This window comes from Bos indicus x Bos taurus, chromosome 6, assembly GCF_003369695.1.
Source record: "Bos indicus x Bos taurus breed Angus x Brahman F1 hybrid chromosome 6, Bos_hybrid_MaternalHap_v2.0, whole genome shotgun sequence".
Taxonomy (NCBI): Eukaryota; Metazoa; Chordata; class Mammalia; order Artiodactyla; family Bovidae; genus Bos; species Bos indicus x Bos taurus.
In genome coordinates, this window is record NC_040081.1 from 25,530,665 (window position 1) to 25,548,229 (window position 17,565).

At 39.5% G+C, this 17,565-nt stretch overlaps 1 pseudogene; it reads left to right on the forward strand.

Annotated features, from left to right (window-relative positions):
- Positions 1-9,538: 9,538 nt before the first annotated feature.
- LOC113894798 lies at positions 9,539-14,831 on the forward strand (annotated as a pseudogene).
- The last annotated feature ends 2,734 nt before the right edge of the window (positions 14,832-17,565 follow it).

Genomic DNA, 17,565 nt, shown 5'->3' on the forward strand with positions numbered 1-17,565 from the left:
TGCTGGTATACTGAGTGCAGCACTTTCACAGCATCATCTCTTAGGATTTGAAATAGCTCAACTGGATTCCATAACCTCCACTAGCCTTGCTCTTAGTGATGCTTCCTAAGGTCCACTTGAGTTCACATTCCAGGATGTCTGGCTCTAGGTGAATTATCACACCATTGTGGTTATCTGGGTCATGAAGATATTTTTGTGTGCAGTTCTTCTGTGTGTTCTTGCCACCTCTTCTTAATATCTCCTGCTTCTGTTAGGTCCATACCATCTCTGTCCTTTATCGAGCCCGTCTTTGCATGAAATGTTCCCTTGGTATCTCTAATTTTCTTGAAGAGATCTCTAGTCTTTCCATTCTATTTTTTTCCCTCTATTTCTTTGCATTGGTCACTGAGGAAGGCTTTCTTATCTCTTCTTGCTCTTCTTTGGAACTCTGCGTCAAATGGGTATATCTTTCCTCTTCTCCTTTGCCTTAAGCTTCTCTTCTTTTCTCAGCTATTTGTAAGGCTTCCTCAGACAACCATTTTTCCTTTTTGCATTTCTTTTTCTTGTGGATGGTCTTGATCACTCCTATACAATGTCACGAACCTCCATCCATAGTTCTCAGGCACTTTGTCAGATCTAATCCCTTGAATCTATTTGTCACTTCCACTGTAGAATCATAAGGGATTTGATTTAGGTCATACCTGAATGCTCTAGTGGTTTCCCTACTTTCTTCAATTTAAGTCTAAACTTGCCAATTAGGAGACTTTTAGTATCTGCCTTTCTCTGTCTGACTTATTTCACCTAGGTTAACGTCCTTGTTGTCCATCCATGTTGTCACAAGTGGCAAGTATTCATTCTTCTTTATAGTTTCTTTATAGCTGAATAAAATTCCACAATATATACATAGTAGAGTATATATTATCGATTCATCTGGACACTTAGGTTTTTTCCTATGCTTGGCTATTATAAATAGTACTGCAATGAACATGTAGGTGGATGTATCTTTTCCAGTTAGTGCTTTTGTTTTCTTTGCCTAAATACCTAGAAGTAGAATCACTGGATCATGTGATAGCTCTATTTTAAATTTCTGAGGAACCTCCATACTATTTTCATAGTGGCTGCATCAATTTCTACATTCCCATCAACATTGTGCAAGCATTCCTTTTTCTCCATATCCTTGCCAATACTTGTTTTTGCTGTTGTTGTTCAGTCACTCAGTTTTGTCTGACTCTTTCCAATCCCAAGGACTGCAGCATGCAGACTTCCTTGTCCTTGACCATCTCCCTGAGCGTGCTTAAACTCATGTCCATTGAGTTGGTGATGCCATCCTCTGTTTTCCCCTTCTCCTCCTGCCCTCAGTCTTTCCCAGCATCAGGGTCTTTTCTGATGAGTTGGCTCTTTGCATCAGGTGTCCAAAGTATTAGAGCTTCGGCTTCAGCATCGGTCCTTCCAATGACTCTTCAGGGTTGATTTCCTTTAGGATTGACTGGTTTGATCTCCTTGCTGTCCAAGGGACTCTCTAGAATCTTCTCCAGTACCACAGTTCAAAAGCATCAATTCTTTGGTGCTCAGCCTTCTTTATGGTCCAACTCTCATATCTGTACATGACTACTGGAAAAACCATAGCTTGGACTATATGGAACTTTATCAGCAAAGTGATGTCACTGCTTTTTAATACACTGTCTAGCTTTGTCATAGCTTTTCTTCCAATGAGCAAGAGTCTTTTAATTTTATGACTGCAGTCACTGTCCACCATGATTTTGAAGCCCAGGAAAATAAAGCCTGTCACTGTTTCCATTTTTTTCCCCATCTATTTGCCATGAAGTGAAAGGACTAGATGTGATGATCTTAGTTTTTTGAAAGCTGGATCTTAAACCTGCTCTTTTATTTCTTGTCTTTTTGATAATAGTCATTCTAACAAGTGTGAGGTGATATCTTACTGTGGTTTTGATTTGCATTTACCTGATGATTAGTAATATCAAGCTCCTTTTCATGTGTCTGTTGGGCATTTGAATGTCTTCTTTGGAAAAATATTTCTTTAGGTTCTCTGAACATTTTTAATCCAGTTGTTTGGTTTTTTGCTATTGAATTGTATGTGTTCTTTATATATTAACTTGGATAGTAAAGCCTCATTAGATAGATTTGCAAATATTTCCTTCCATACAGCAAGTTGTTTTTTTTTTTCATTTTATTATTAGTCTCTTTGTTGTGGAGGGTTTATAGTTTGATGTAGTCCTACTTGTTTATTTTTAATTTTATTACTTTTTCTTTTGGTGTCAAACACACACATACAAATCATCACCAAGTTCAATGTCAAGGAGATTACTGCCTATGTTTTCTTCTATTTTTATGGTTTCAGGTAAAGGATACTGTTTTCTTTTTCTTTCTGTTAGTTCATTATAACTGTATGTAAATGTAACAGATTTAGGTATATTGATTTTATATCCTACAAATTTACTGTATTTATTCTAACAGTTTTATGATGGAGTCATTAGGGTTTTCTCCATAGACTATCATCTCATTTGCAAATAGTGACAGTTTTACTTCTCCCTTTATAATTTAGATGACTTTTCTTTTTCTTGCCTAATTGCTCTGGCTAGGTCTTCCAATACTATGTTGAATAAAAGTGGCAGGAGTGGGCATCCTTGTCCTGTTTCTCATCTCCAAGGAAATGTTTTCAGAGTTTCACTGCTGAGTATTGTGTCACTGGGTTTGTCATTTGTGGCCTTTATTGAGGTACATTCCCTCTATACCCACTCTGTTGAAAGTTTTTTTTTTTTTTATCATAATTAGATGTTGAATTTTATTAATGTTTTTTCTGCATCTGTTAAGATGTTTATATAATTTTTATCTTGCATTTTGTTAATGTAGTATGTCACATTGATTGATTTTTGAGTGTTGAACCATCCTTGCACCTCTGGAATAAATTTGATTTGATTGTGGTATATGATCCTTTTATATATTGTTGAATTCAGTTTATGAATATTTTGCTGAGGATTTTTGCATCTATGTTTACCAGGGATATTGGCCTGTAATTTCCTTTTCTTGTGGTATCCTTGCCTGATTTTGGTATCAGAGTAATGCTGGCCTCCTAGAATGAGCTTGGAAGTGTTCCCTGCTATTTTTAGGGGGAGTTTGAGAAGGATTGGTATTAATGCTTGAATGTTTGGTAGAATTCATCAATGTAGTTGTCTGGTCCTGGACTTTTCTCATAGGGAGATTTGTGATTATTTCTTTTTTCTCGGTATATGATTCCTTTAATGTACAGTTCAATTCGGTTTGCTAATATTCTGTTGAGAATTTTTGTATTCTTTTTCATCAGGTATATTGGCCTGTTTTCTTTCTTTTTTTTTTTTTTTTCCTTGTAGTGTCTTTATCTGGTTTTGGTATCAGGGTAATGTTGGTCTCAGAAAATGAGTTTGAAAGTGTTCCCTCCTCATCAGTTTTTTTAACTTTTCATTTTATATTGGAGTATAGCCAATCAACAGTGCTGTGATAGTTTCAGGTAGACAGCAAAGTGCTCAACATACATATACATGTATCCATTCTCCCCAGATTCCAGGAGGCTTGTGATTATTGATTCAACCTCTTTACTATAATCAGTCTGTTCAGATTTTCTATTTCTTCCTGATTTAGTCCTGGGAGATAGTATGTTTCCCAAAATTTACCCATTTCTTCTAGGTTGATAATTTGGTTGGTATATGAGTATTCTTAGTAGTCTCTCATTATCCTTTGTATTTCTATGTTATTGGTTCTAACTTCTCCTCTTTTATTTATTTGAGCCCTTTCTTGTTTTTTGTAAAGTCTAGCTAAAGGTTTGTCAATTTTGCTTATCTTCTCAAAGTACCAGCTCTTGCCAGATACAGATTCTTTTCAAGTGCATATGGAACATTCTCTAGTATTAACCACATACTAGGGCACAAAACAGGCCTTGACAAATTTAAGAGTATAGAAATTATTTCAAGCATCTTTTCTGACCACAATGGCATGAAATTACATGCCACAGAAAATCAAACACAGAAAAAGAAATGAGAAAAACAAGTACATGGAGACTAAAAAAAATCAATGGGTCAAACATGAACTCAAAGAAGAAATTAAAGAATACCTTGAAGCAAATGCCAGTGAAAACACAATCAAACAAAATCTACAGAATGCAACAAAACAGTTCTTATAAAGACATTCATATTGATTCAGTGTCTTTAAAACAAACAAGAAGAGTCTCAAATAAACAACCTAACCCAGTACATAAAGGAATTAGAAAAAAGAACAAACAAAACCTAAAGTCAACAGAAAGAAGGAGGTACAAAAGGTCAGAGAGGTAATAAGTAAATAAAATAGTGATTTTTTTTTTAATAGAAATAATCAATAAAACCAAGAACTGGTTCTTTGAAAGGGTAAAAAAATTGACAAACCTCTGGCCAGGTTCACCAAGATTAAGAAAGAGAAGATCCAATTGAACAAAATAAAAAACAAAGAGGAGAAATAATAATAGATACTGTAGAAATAACAAAAAATCATGAGAGAATTCTATGAACAGTTATAACAATTATATGCTAACAAATTTGGCAACCTCAAAGAAATGGACAACCTCCTAGAAACATATAGCCCACCAAAACTAAATAAAGAACAAATAGGTAATTTGAACAGCCTAATCAGTAGAAGTGAAAAAAGATTGTAATTTTAAAACTCCCTACAAACTAAATTCCAGGACCTGATAGCTTCACTGGGAAATTCTACCAAATGTCAAAGAGGAACTTATACCAATCCTTCTCAAACTCTTCCAAAAGATTGAAGAGGAAGGAATATTCCCAAAGACGTTCTACAAAGCCACCGTCACTCTGATACTAAAACTAGACAAAGACACTACCAAAAAGAAAACTGCAGGCCAATATCTTTGATAAATATAGGTGCAAAAATTCTCAACAAAATATTAGCAACCAAATCCAATGACGGATAAGTAAGGTCTTACACCATGACCAAGCTGAATTAATCCTAGGGTCTCAAAAATGGCTCAACATATGCAAATCCATCAATGTGATACACTACCTAAATTAAAAAAGGACAAAAACCACATGGTCATCTCAATAGATACAGAAAAAAGCATTTGACCAAACTAAACATCCATTCATGATAAAAACCATTATGAAAGTGGGTAGATGGAACATATCTCAACATAACAAAATTTATTTATGACAAACCCACAGCCAATACAATACTCAACAGTGAAAAGCTGAAAGCCTTCCTGCTAAAATCTGGAACAAGACAAGGATGCCTACTTTCACCACTTCTCTTCAACATAGTATTGGAAGTCCTAGCCACAGCAATCAGACAAGAAAAAGGTCTAAAAGGCATTCAAATTAGTAGAGAAGAGGTAAAATTTTATCATCAGCAGATGACATGATAATATATACAGAAAACCCTAAAGACTCCACACAAAAGCTACTAGAACTGATAAACTCAGAAAGGTAGCAGGATACACAATTAACATACAGAAATCAGTTGTATTTCTTTACGCTAATGATGAAATATCAGAAAGGAATATAAGCAGTCTTTTAAAATTGCACCCCCAAAAATAAAATATTTAGGAATAAACCTCACAAGGGAGATGAAAGAATTATATGCTGAGAACTACAAAACATCAATAAAGGAAATTAAAGATGGTTCAAAGAAATGGAAAACTATCCTATGCTCTTGGATTGGAAGAATTAATGTTTTTCAAATGGCCATACTTCCCAAAGCAATCTACAAATTAAATGTGATCTCTATTAAATTACCCAAGACATTTTTCACAGAAATAGAACAAATAATACTAAAATTTATTTAGACCCATAAAAAGAGCCAGATTTACCAAAGCAACCTTGAGGAAAAAGAGCAAAGCATGAGGTATAACCCTTCCAGACTTCAGACAATACCACAAGGCTACAGTAGTCAAAAGAGCATGGTATTGGTACAAAAATAGACATACAGATCAATGGAACAGAACAGAGAGCCCAGAAATAAACCCACACACCTATGGACAATTAATTTTTGACAAAGGAGGCAAGAATATACAATGGGGAAAGACAGTCTCTTCAGCAAGTGGTGTTGGCAAAGCTGGACAGCTGCATGCACATCTTCACACTATACACAAAAATAAACTCAAAATGGTTTAAAGGATATCTAAATATAAGACAAGATCCCACAAACTCCTAAAATAGAATGTAGGTGAAACAATCTCCGACACAAATCATACCAATGTTTTCTTTCTTCAGCCTCCCGAGACAAAAACCAAAAATAAACAAATGGGACCTAATCAAACTTACTGTCTTTTGGACAGCAAAGGAAACCATAACAAAACAAAAAGATAGCCCACTGACTGGGAGAAAATATGTGCAAATGATACAGCCAAGAAGGGCTTACTCTAAAATATACAAAGAGCTCATACAACTAAAAAAAAAAAAAAAAAAAATTACCCAATCCAAAAATGGGCAGAGAGTTTGATAGACAGAAAACTGGACTTCCCAGACAGAGGGTTCAGCATTAAAGAGCAGAATGTAAGCATTTTCAGTCATGTGAGCATTTAATAGTGTTGCTAACCTACAGACTTCACACTGGGAGATGTCTAAGGCCAGGTAGTAGTGACTTCCTTGGATATCGCATGGTTAGCACAAGCTTGCTCTAAGGTAACTAAGCACAAGAACCCAATAATTATTTATTAAACACCTATTGCATACATGCTACTAAATGTCATTGAGAACATAAATGAAATTTAAGAAGGCCCCAGACCAGAAATTTCCAGTAGAGTAAGTAATTGATCTCTATGTCAAATATAGAAAACAACAGGAAAAAAAAAAAAAAATAGGCCCCCTGTATAGCACAAGAGCTCTGCTCTTATGTGGCATCCTGGATAGGAGAAGGGTTTGGGGGAGAATGGATACATGCATATGCATGGCTGAGTCCCTTAGATGTTCACCTAAAATTATCACAACATTGTTAATTGGCTATGCATGCTAAGTCACTTCAATCTCTTTGACCGACTCTTTGTGACCTGTGGATTGTAGCCTGCCCAGCTCCACTGTCCATGGGATTCTCCAGGCAAGAATATAGGCATGAGTTGCTATTTCCTTCTCTAGGGGATCTTCCTGAACCAAGGATCAAACCTGTGTTAATCGGCTATACCCCAACACAAAATTAAAAGTTCAAAGCAAAAAATGTGTCCCATATGACACAAAAGTATTGCTGGTGCTGACAAGATGACTATGAAACAGAGCTAACAAATCTTCATAGAAGGCCCCTTTGACCTCAGTCTCAAGATCTGGGTAGGATTTGAATGGTTTCCATGGTGGCTCAGTTGGTAAAGAATCCGCCTGCAATGCAGGAGACCTGGATTCGATTCCTGAATTGGGAGATCCTCTAGAGGAGGGCATGGCAACCCATTCCAGTATCCCTGCCTGGAGAATCCCCATGGACAGAGAAGCCTGGGGGGCTATAGTCCATGTGGTTACAAAGAATTGGACACGACTGAGTGACTTTCACTTTGAATAGACTAAGAGGACAGAAAAGAGAATAAGGAAAATGATGGGTAATGGTTAAATGAGGGATGGGTTTCTGTTTGGGGTACAATAATAAAAGCTTTATAAAGAACATAGGTGCTGTATTGGAGAGTAGGAAGGGGTCAGGTGGATGAGAAGGTTAGCATCAGATTGTGAAGGACCTTGTACAGCGAACACAAGATCTGGACTTTCTTCTTTCCTTCAGACCCTTCCAAACTAGAAGCAACTTGAAATTGTATGACCACCCTTGCCTCTCTAGTGGATGAATGTTCCTCAGTCCTTTCTCAGCAACTACATAATTAAAGCTTATTTATATGGCAAAGAACTAGTCATGAAATAATTCCCTCAGTGATTCTAGGGAAATGTGTTCTTTTCATTGATTTATCCACATTGACAGAATGTGCTGTGCTGTGCTTAGTCGCTCAGTCATGTCCGAATCTTTGCGACCCCATGGACTGTAGCCCACCAGGCTCCTCTGTCCATGTGGATTCTCCAGGCAAGAATACTGGAGTGGGTTGCCATGCCCTCCTCTAGAGTCTTCCCAACCCAGGGATTGAACCCAGGTCTCCTGTATTGCAGGCGATTCTTTACTGTCTGAGCCAGCGTGGAAGTTTCCTCAACAATTCTAGGGAAATATGTCTTTTTTGTTGATTTATCCACATTGACAGACAACCTCGATTAAATAGCTGACTGTATGATGGATTGTATGAGGCCTCCAAACGTGGACAGAAGAAAAATCAAAGTCCTATTCTCTGGAAACCATACACATACTGCTTACACTGAACAAAGGGCAATAGAAATGACCCAGTGAGTATTCTCTGTTCTCCAAGATTATTTAAAGTCTACCTCAAACATTGGCTCCTCTACCAAGCTTCCTGAGCCCTCCACTCAGAATGCCATCTCCTTCTCTGCTTCCAAAGCACTAGTTTATACCCATGATACAGCACTTCCCAGACAGGCTGATACATACAAGACTTGTTGGTCTGCCTGTCTTCCTTCCCATAGATTATAAGCTTCTTTTTATGGATAATCACTGTAGTGAATGTTTATTGAGGGTTGTCCTATCTGTCAGCCTCCCTGAGAAGTGCTTTAAAAGGATTACCTCATTTGTTCAACCCTCTTTTTGTAGATTAAAAACGGACAAAGACAGTTAATACTTCCAAGTTCACATAGATAGTAAGGATAGGATCTTCCCAAATCTATATCCGTGTTATAACCACTGGCCCATACTGCCTCCTGGCATAGGTAGAGGCCAACTCTTACCCATCTTTGTCACTCTGCTGAACCCACCTGAGTGCCTGGAATGAGGAGGTGTTCAGTCAGTGCTGATTGGTATTGAGTGGAGGAGAAATGCCAGGGACGATGGGACCTCCCTGGTGGTTCAGTGGTTAAGAATACAACTTGCAATGCAGGGGACATGGGTTCAGTCCCTGGTCTAAGATCCCACATGCTCCAGAGCAACTATGAAGCCCAGGTACCACAACTAGAGAGAGCACGCTGCAACGAAAGATCTGGCATGACACAGTGAAGACCCCCGGTGCCACATCTGAGACCCGATGCAGCCTAATTAATTAATTAATATTTTTAAAAGTGAAAGAAATACTGGGGGAGGTGAGCATCTTTGCTGACTGATTGGTGTCTGACTGCTGTGCTATGAAGAGGAGGAGAGTGCTGGAACAAACGCCAGTCTCTCTACAGATATGTTTTGACAGATAGCAGCTCTACAAGGTGAAATAGAGATTGATATAAAAGAAAGATTGATAATGATTGAATTGAATAGAAATCAACTTAATACTGATGTTCAAGATTAAAAATATCTAAGCAAATTTAATCCCTAAAAATAACCATCATTAAACTGTCCTGGATAAAGATTCAAACCCAGTTCTCCTAAAAGAAGAGGAAGAGGAGGAAGAAAAAGAGAAGAAGAAGAAAAGTTTTACTCTACAGTTTTGACTTCTGAATTTCTTGACTCAAATCTAATCCAGAGAGTAGTCTCCACCCATAAAACAGACCACAAAAAAGAGAGTATGTGGTAAGTTCCAAATGAATTACACAAACAAAAACCCTTGTTAGTGAAAGGTTGTTGCTGAACCACAGAAGACTCCAGGATTCTTGACACCGGAGGAGGAGAATTCAATCTGGGGCCAGAGGTGAGGCTTGATCGCTCAGAGCTTTGTGTAATAAAGTTTTATTAAAGTATAAAAGAGATAAAGCTTCTGACATAGACATCAGAAGGGGGCAGAAAGAATACCCACCTGCTAGTTTTTAGCTGGATGCTCTATAGTTACTGCGCTGCTGCTGCTGCTAAGTCGCTTCAGGCGTGTCCAACTCTGTGTGACCCCATAGATGGCAGCCCACCAGGCTCCGCCGTCCCTGGGATTCTCCAGGCAAGAACACTGGAGTGGGTTGCCATTTCCTTCTCCAAGGCATGAAAGTGAAAAGTGAAAGTGAACTCGCTCAGTCGTGGCCCCATGGACTGCAGCCCACCAGGCTCCTCCATCCATGGGATTTTCCAGGCAAGAGTACTGGAGTGGGTTGCCATTGCCTTCTCCTATATAGTTACTAGCAGTCTGTTAATGAAAGAAAGGAATGTCTTAAAACTCAAAGAATGGCACGAGGCCCCTCACCCATAAGATGTATTTTGGGATAATCTTGGCACCAGACGAGTCATCCCTGGCCATAAAACAATTGACCTGAATCTTGTAGAAAGGCAGATTACCAAATAGTAATTACAGATTAAAAATAGTTTCATTTACATAGATTAGGGGAACAATGTCTGAGTATAACATACTAGTATCTCAAGTTGGTTCTGAGCCATTAGGCAGAACCGACTTGAAGACAGAGCCTGGGGTAAATGCATAGCACATTAACATAGCTTAAGATAAACATTTCTATAAGAAAAATGCATTGGTTAGCTCAAGGTTTGAGCTCAAGGTTTGAGACTAGTTAAGTTCAGGAGGAACCAGGTGTCACAGCAACACAGTATTTTAAGAGAAACCTCTTTTTAAATTTGTTAGATTATGATCCAGCAATCCCACTGCTGGGCATACACACTGAGGAAACAAGAATTGAAAGAGACACGTGTACCCCAATGTTCATCGCAGCACTGTTTATAATAGCCAGGACATGGAAGCAACCTAGATGTCCATCAGCAGATGAATGGATAAGAAAGCTGTGGTATATATACACAATGGAGTATTACTCAGCCATTAAAAAGAATACATTTGAATCAGTTCTAATGAGGTGGATGAAACTGGAGCCTATTATACAGAGTGAAGTAAGCCAGAAAGAAAAACACCAATACAGTATACTAGTGCATATATATGGAATTAAGAAAGATGGTAACAATAACCCTGTATACGAGACAGCAAAAGAGACACTGATGTATAGAACAGTCTTTTGGACTCTGTGGGAGAGGGAGAAGGTGGGATGATTTGGGAGAACGGCATTGAAATATGTATAATATCATATATGAAACGAGTCACCAGCCCAGGTTCGATACACAATACTGGATGCTTGGGGCTGGTGCACTGGGACGACCCAGAGGGATGGTATGGAGAGGGAGGAGGGAGGAAGGTTCAGGATGGGGAACACATGTATACCTGTGGCAGATTCATTTTGATATATGGCAAAACCAATACAATATTGTAAAGTTAAATAAAATAAAATTTAAAAAATAAATAAATAAATTTGTTAGAGACGGGGGGAAAATATATCACTAGTTTGTTTCCTCCTGCTGCTTAAGAGAGAGATAAAATATGTCTCACACTTGCAGCCTATTTTCTCCATTTGGAAACCCCTGGCCTTCCTGCCTGTTACCCTCTCATTAGTCATGTGGATAGAGAGAGAAACAAGGATGAAGTACAAATGGTGACTTCCCTAGTGGTCCAATAGTTAAGAATCCTCCTGCCAATGCATGGAACACGGGTTCAATTCCTGGTACTGGAAGATTCCACATGGTGAGGAGCAACTAAGTTTGTGCGCCACAAGTACTGAAGCCCACACACTCTAGAGTCCATGCTCTGAAATAAGAGAAGCCACCACAATGAGAAGCCTGAGCACTGCAACCAGAGAGTAGTTCCCGCTCACCACAACTAGAGAAATTGCAGAAGAAATGTAATTGTGGATGAAACACAATAAAGCCACTAAAAGTTAAGCTTTAGAAGAATACTTAAAAACATGGGAAGTAGTCATACCGTAATTTTAGATTTTTAAGATGCAGAACACAAATATATATATATATATATATATATATATATATATATATATATATATAAGCTTCCCTGATGATTCAGACAGTAAAAAGTCCACCTGCAATGCAGGAGACCTGGGTTTGATCACTGGGTCAGGAAAATCCCCTGGAGAAAGGAAAGGCAACCACTCCACTATTCTTGCCTGGAGAATTTCATGGACAGAGGAGCCTGGAGGGCTACAATATATGGGGCCACCCAGAGTTGGACACGACTGAGCGACTAACACTTTCACTTTCATGTATGTGTATATATATATATACATACACACACATACATATACATATGGAGAGAGAGTCAACTATAGGACTCCCCTGGTTGTACAAGATGTAAAGAACCTGCCTGCCAATGCAGGAGAGGTAGGAGACTCAGGTTCTATCCCTGGATTGGGAAGATCCCCTGGAGGAGGGCATGGCAACCCACTCCAATGTTCTTGCCTGGAGAATCTCATGGACAGAGGAGACTGGTGGGCTACAATCCGTGGGGTTGCAGAGTCAAACATGACTAAAGCAATGTACCACACAGTCAACTATATATATAAGACAGTCAACTTTGAAAAAATAAAATTTATATGTGTGTAGAAAAAGTTCTAAAACATTTATAGTGATTAATAATTGATGAGATTATAAGAATGTTATTTTTTCCTTTATGCTTTCTATACTTTATAAATATTCTAAAGTACATATATATCACTTATAATAAGAAAAAGTATTACTTTAATAAAGAAAAATAATAAACATCTTTTTTTTAAGTTATTTACATACACAAAAGACAATGGTTTAGAAAGAGAAAGTATGAAAGAACAATCCCAAGGGAAACATTTCATTTCTAATCTCCTTAAGTTGGAGGGCAGACCATAGCTGAGATTCAGGTCTAAGACTCAGGAACAGAGGTACTGGAGCTCCAGAGAAGGATGAATTCTCCACCTTAGCAAGGCTGCTCTGCCAAGTCAGAAAACTCGATGATAACACTTAATGGCTAAGAAGAGAAGGATGAAACATTAAAAAAAAAAAAAATCAGAAAAGAGACAGCCAAATACAATAGAAAAAAATTAGGAGAGTGTTGAGGCAAGAATTCAAAGGAAGAGTTCCAAGGAGTGATCAGTCATACTGAACTGTCAGGATGACTGCTGCAAATGTTCATTGGCTTTATTAAAATGGGCAGCACTATTAAGATTAAATAATGGCTCTTTCAGGGGAGTGTTAGGGGTATAAAACACAAAGGCATGTTTGAAGGACTGAGAGGAAGGTCAGGAAAAAGAGACAATGAATGCAGAGGGTCTTTTTCTTAAACTGTGTCTTTTCTTAGACAATGTGACCCTGGTAGATTGCTGGCTGTAAAATATCTGCCTGACACCACTATAGAAATGCTCCAAAGCTTCAAAGTCCAAACTCCAAAGTCAAGTTATACATGGACATCGACATCCTTTTATAAGTCAAATTCAAGTTATTCAAATTTAAAAGTCAATCCATTATTTAATCAGATTGAGAAGTTCCAATTACTTGACTACAATTGTTCTTTCTCATGGCCGGTCAACAGAAGCCGAGATTAGTAGTGCTTGGCATGGAATTCTTCACCCTCGCTTCAGACAGCCACATACACATCCATCTTGATTCCCAGTGGCAGCTGAGAAGATTCTGGGCAGTGAAGGTTTGTTTCTGCTTTCCTTTTCAGTGGTAGAGTGTGTTAAAAAGCTGACAAACCACATCAAGAGAAGACATCGATAACATCGCACTTCGTAAGTGGAGACAGGCAACGAGGAAGGAGAATAGGATGAGTGCAGATGCAGACACATGACTAGCAACTGGCCTAAAGGGGGGTCCCCTCTGGTAACATCCACTTTAATTCACTTAATCAATACTAATGTATCAGGCTATGGGGCAGCCCGGCGGCTTGGGCAGCGGGGTGGCTCCGCCTCCTGATGGTAAATGTCTTCATTTATTTGATCGTGGAAGTCTCCAAAAGCAGTAGCCAAGAAACAAATGGAAAGGGGGAAGTAATAATACCTAAAGAAAGGTTCTGAAAGATAGCTGACCTTCCTCGGGCATATTGGAACAAGGAACAAGAAAAGCTGAACTGGAGGTTCAATCCCATTTTGAACACATTAGCCAACCAGACAGGAGAAGCATATGGATTCTCCAATATAAGCTATCTAAATTACTGTGAACCTGACCTGAGGGTCATGTCAGCAGTTTCAGGTTTCGACAGTTTACCAGACAGATTTAAAGACTTTCTGCTATATTTGAGATGTCGAAATTATTCACTGCTTATAGACCAACCAGATAAGTGTGCAAAGAAGCCCTTCTTATTGCTGGCGATTAAGTCCCTAACTTCACATTTCGATAGAAGGCAAGCGATTCGGGAATCTTGGGGCAAGGAAACCAATGTGGGGAACCAAACGGTGGTGCGAGTCTTCTTAATGGGCCAGACCCCCGCAGAGGACAACCATCCTGACCTTTCAGATATGCTGAAATTTGACAGTGAGAGGCATTCTTTTGTGGAACTACAGAGATACATTCTTCAACTTGTCTCTGAAAGAAGTACTCTTTCTCAGGTGGGTGAACACCTCCTGCCCAAAAGCCGAGTTCGTGTTCAAGGGCGATGATGATGTTTTTGTGAACACCCATCATCTCCTGAATTACTTGAATGGCTTATCTGGGAACAAAGCCAAAGATTTGTTTATTGGTGACGTGATTCATAATGCTGGACCTCATCGGGATAAGAAACTCAAGTACTACATCCCGGAAGTTGTTTACACTGGCATCTTATTCAGGAGGAGGCGGATTCCTCTAGTCCGGCCACCTGGCCCTGAGACTGTACAATGGGACTGACTTGAGTCCTTCTCTACCCCATCGATGATGTTTATACTGAAATGTGCCTTCAGAAACTCGGCCTCGCTCCAGAGAGACACAAAGGCTTCAGGACATTTGATATAGAAGAGAAAAGCAGGAGTAACATTTGTTCCTATGTAGATTTGATGTTGGTACATAGTAGAAAACCTTAAGAGATGATTGATATTTAGTCTCGGTTGCAGAGTGCTTATTTAAAATGCTGAATTATGTGAAAACTACATTTTACATAGAAATGTATCTCAAATAGTTCCCATGTGTGTTCTCTTCCATTAGAGGTCATTTCTATGTAAAACCATCAAAATTGCCTTTATAGGTCATGTCCATTTGATGGCCTCTGACCCTTCAGTTCAGATGGTAAAGTGTCTGCCTGCAATATGGAGACCTGGGTTTGATCCCTGGGTCGGGAAGATCCCCTGGAAAAGGAAATAGCAACCCACTTCAGTATTCTTGCTGGAGAATCCCATGGATGGAGGAGCCTGGGGGGCTACAGTCCACGAGGTCACAAAGAGTTGGACACAACTGAGCAACTTCAACACTCACTCAATGAATCAGGCACCATTCCAGATACTTGGAGTAGAGAAAAATAGCAAGAGATTCAAAGCCTCTGTTCTTCTAGGAACTGTAGGGATATAGACATTAAACACTAACAAATTAGAGAAATACATCAGAGACAGAGCTGGCAGAGCTTTTAGTAGATTGGGTATAAAGAGGGACAGGTTTTTGCTGGAAGCAACTGGGTGACTTTTCAGGATATTGTAAACTTTCTCACGAGCGAAATGGGGATGGAGGAAAATGGGCAGGGATGGGGCGGTGACGGGCAGATGTTTGGTATGAGTATTGCAAGTGGGACAGTTATCTCAGGAAACTGGACAACAAGTTGGTTAGGGAAAAGCTGGATTGCCAAGCAATGCTGACATCTCATTTGTCTTGGTGATCATACTTCACAGTGGAACCAATCTGCCCTGTGATTTTCCCTGTTGATCCTCCCTGTTCACCCTCAGCTGCTCAGGAATGTCAGCAGGGCTGTGATCATAGCTACAGAATTCTTTTCCAACCTGCAACTCTGGCCAGTTTTCCTTGGTCTAGGAGTGAACACCCAACCCAAGCTAAGCAAAAAGAACCTTTCTTTCATTTTTGGACTTAAGAGAGAAATCTGAACTCTCTCATTGCAGTTGTTAGATTTCATAATCATGTGTGGCTTTTTTGTGGCGTATTCCCCAAAAGCAAGGCCGTGCTGAGAAAATGAAAAAATATCCTGGGAGACACTGTAATAATAATGGATAACACTTACAGAAAGGCAGTGCTATGTGCCCACCACAGTTCTAAACATTTGTCGCATGTCGACTCTCTCAATGTTTAAAGCAAACCTATGAAGTAGGAACTGCTATGATCATTTTCATTTTATTTATGGGGAAACTGAAGGACAGGGAAGTTGGATTTCTTACCGACATAAGGATGTAAGACATGGAACTAAGATTGGACTGCAAGTCTGTTAGTGTGAGTCCCCATGCTTTTAACCACTGCACTGTACTGCCTCACGGAACAGACAGGGAAATCCCACTGAAGTTGAATTGATCCGAGTTTCTGCTCCCAATTGCAGTCCTACCCTTGACCTTGTTTGGCTGTTTGCTTAGGGCTCAGAATATACACCCAATAAAGGTCTAGATTTAGGCAACAGGGTAGGAAACAAATGACTATTGTTTTGGTCTTTAGCAAGATTGCTATGGGAGAGACAAGCCCAAGCTGGACCTTCTGATCCATGCCAGACTTCATTTCAAGTCAGTCAGCCCAAGCACTGCTGAATAGGAATAATGTATACATTCTAAGAGTAGATGCATGGGTGCAGAAAGCTTAGAGATCAGGGTATTATTTAAAAAGAGAGAAATGAACAAGACTGAGTCCCTTCAATCCCATTCAGAGGCCTCCACTCTCATACCTTCTTGCCTATATGAGCGATAGCTCCCTAAATAAAGCATAGGCACTTGCAATGCCTCCTAAGAGCATTCTCCTGAGCTTGGAAGCCAGCCTTCTCTGCCCAGCCCAGTTTCTCACCCAAGTCTTGAGATTCAAGCTTCAATAATTACTAGGGAGAACAAGAGAGAAGCAGTATTAGGTCAAGGCCCTGAGAAAATTAGATAGCAGTTATGAAACCCTTACGAAAGAAAACAAAGAGTTATGAACACGTGATTAGGGGGTTAAGAGAGTTCTTTTGCTAGAAACGCTCCAAGCCTAGAGACATGTAATTATTGAATCTACTTTCAAACTATTCTCTCACACCTACTGACAGCTAAATTACTCACACCTCATGGCGTCTGCGAACTATAAAGGTTTTCATCAAAGAAGCTGTTTCACTGACTTCCTCGAGGGAAGCTTTGAAGGACAGTGAATAAATCATGTCTAAGTGATGTGAATCAAGGGCTGCCAGAGTGACCAGCAAAGAACTCACATTTCTTACTCTGCAAGTTAATAAACAGTGCCCTTGATGTTTCCTGATCTAATATTTGCCTTAGTATCTATCTCTGCTGCTGCTGCTGCTAAGTTGCTTCAGTCATGTCCGACTCTGTGCGACCCCAGAGATGGCAGCCCACCAGGCTCCCCCGTCCCTGGGATTCTCCAGGCAAGAACACTGGAGTGGGTTGCCATTTCCTTCTCCAATGCATGAAAGTGAAGAGTGAAAGTGAAGTCACGCAGTCGTGTCCGACTCTTCGGGACCCCATGGACTGTAGCCTACCAGGCTCCTCCATCCATGGGATTTTCCAGGCAAGAGTACTGGAGTGGGGTGCCATTGCCTTCTCTGATCTATCTCTTGCAGAAGCCAACTATCAAGCCAAATATCATCCTTATTAACAGGAGCAGCGGCTTTGCCATCATCAGCAGCATTACTCCAAGCCCACATTACACAGTTTCACTTTACCTTGATTGAGCTTAACCCCCTATTTGGAATATGTTACC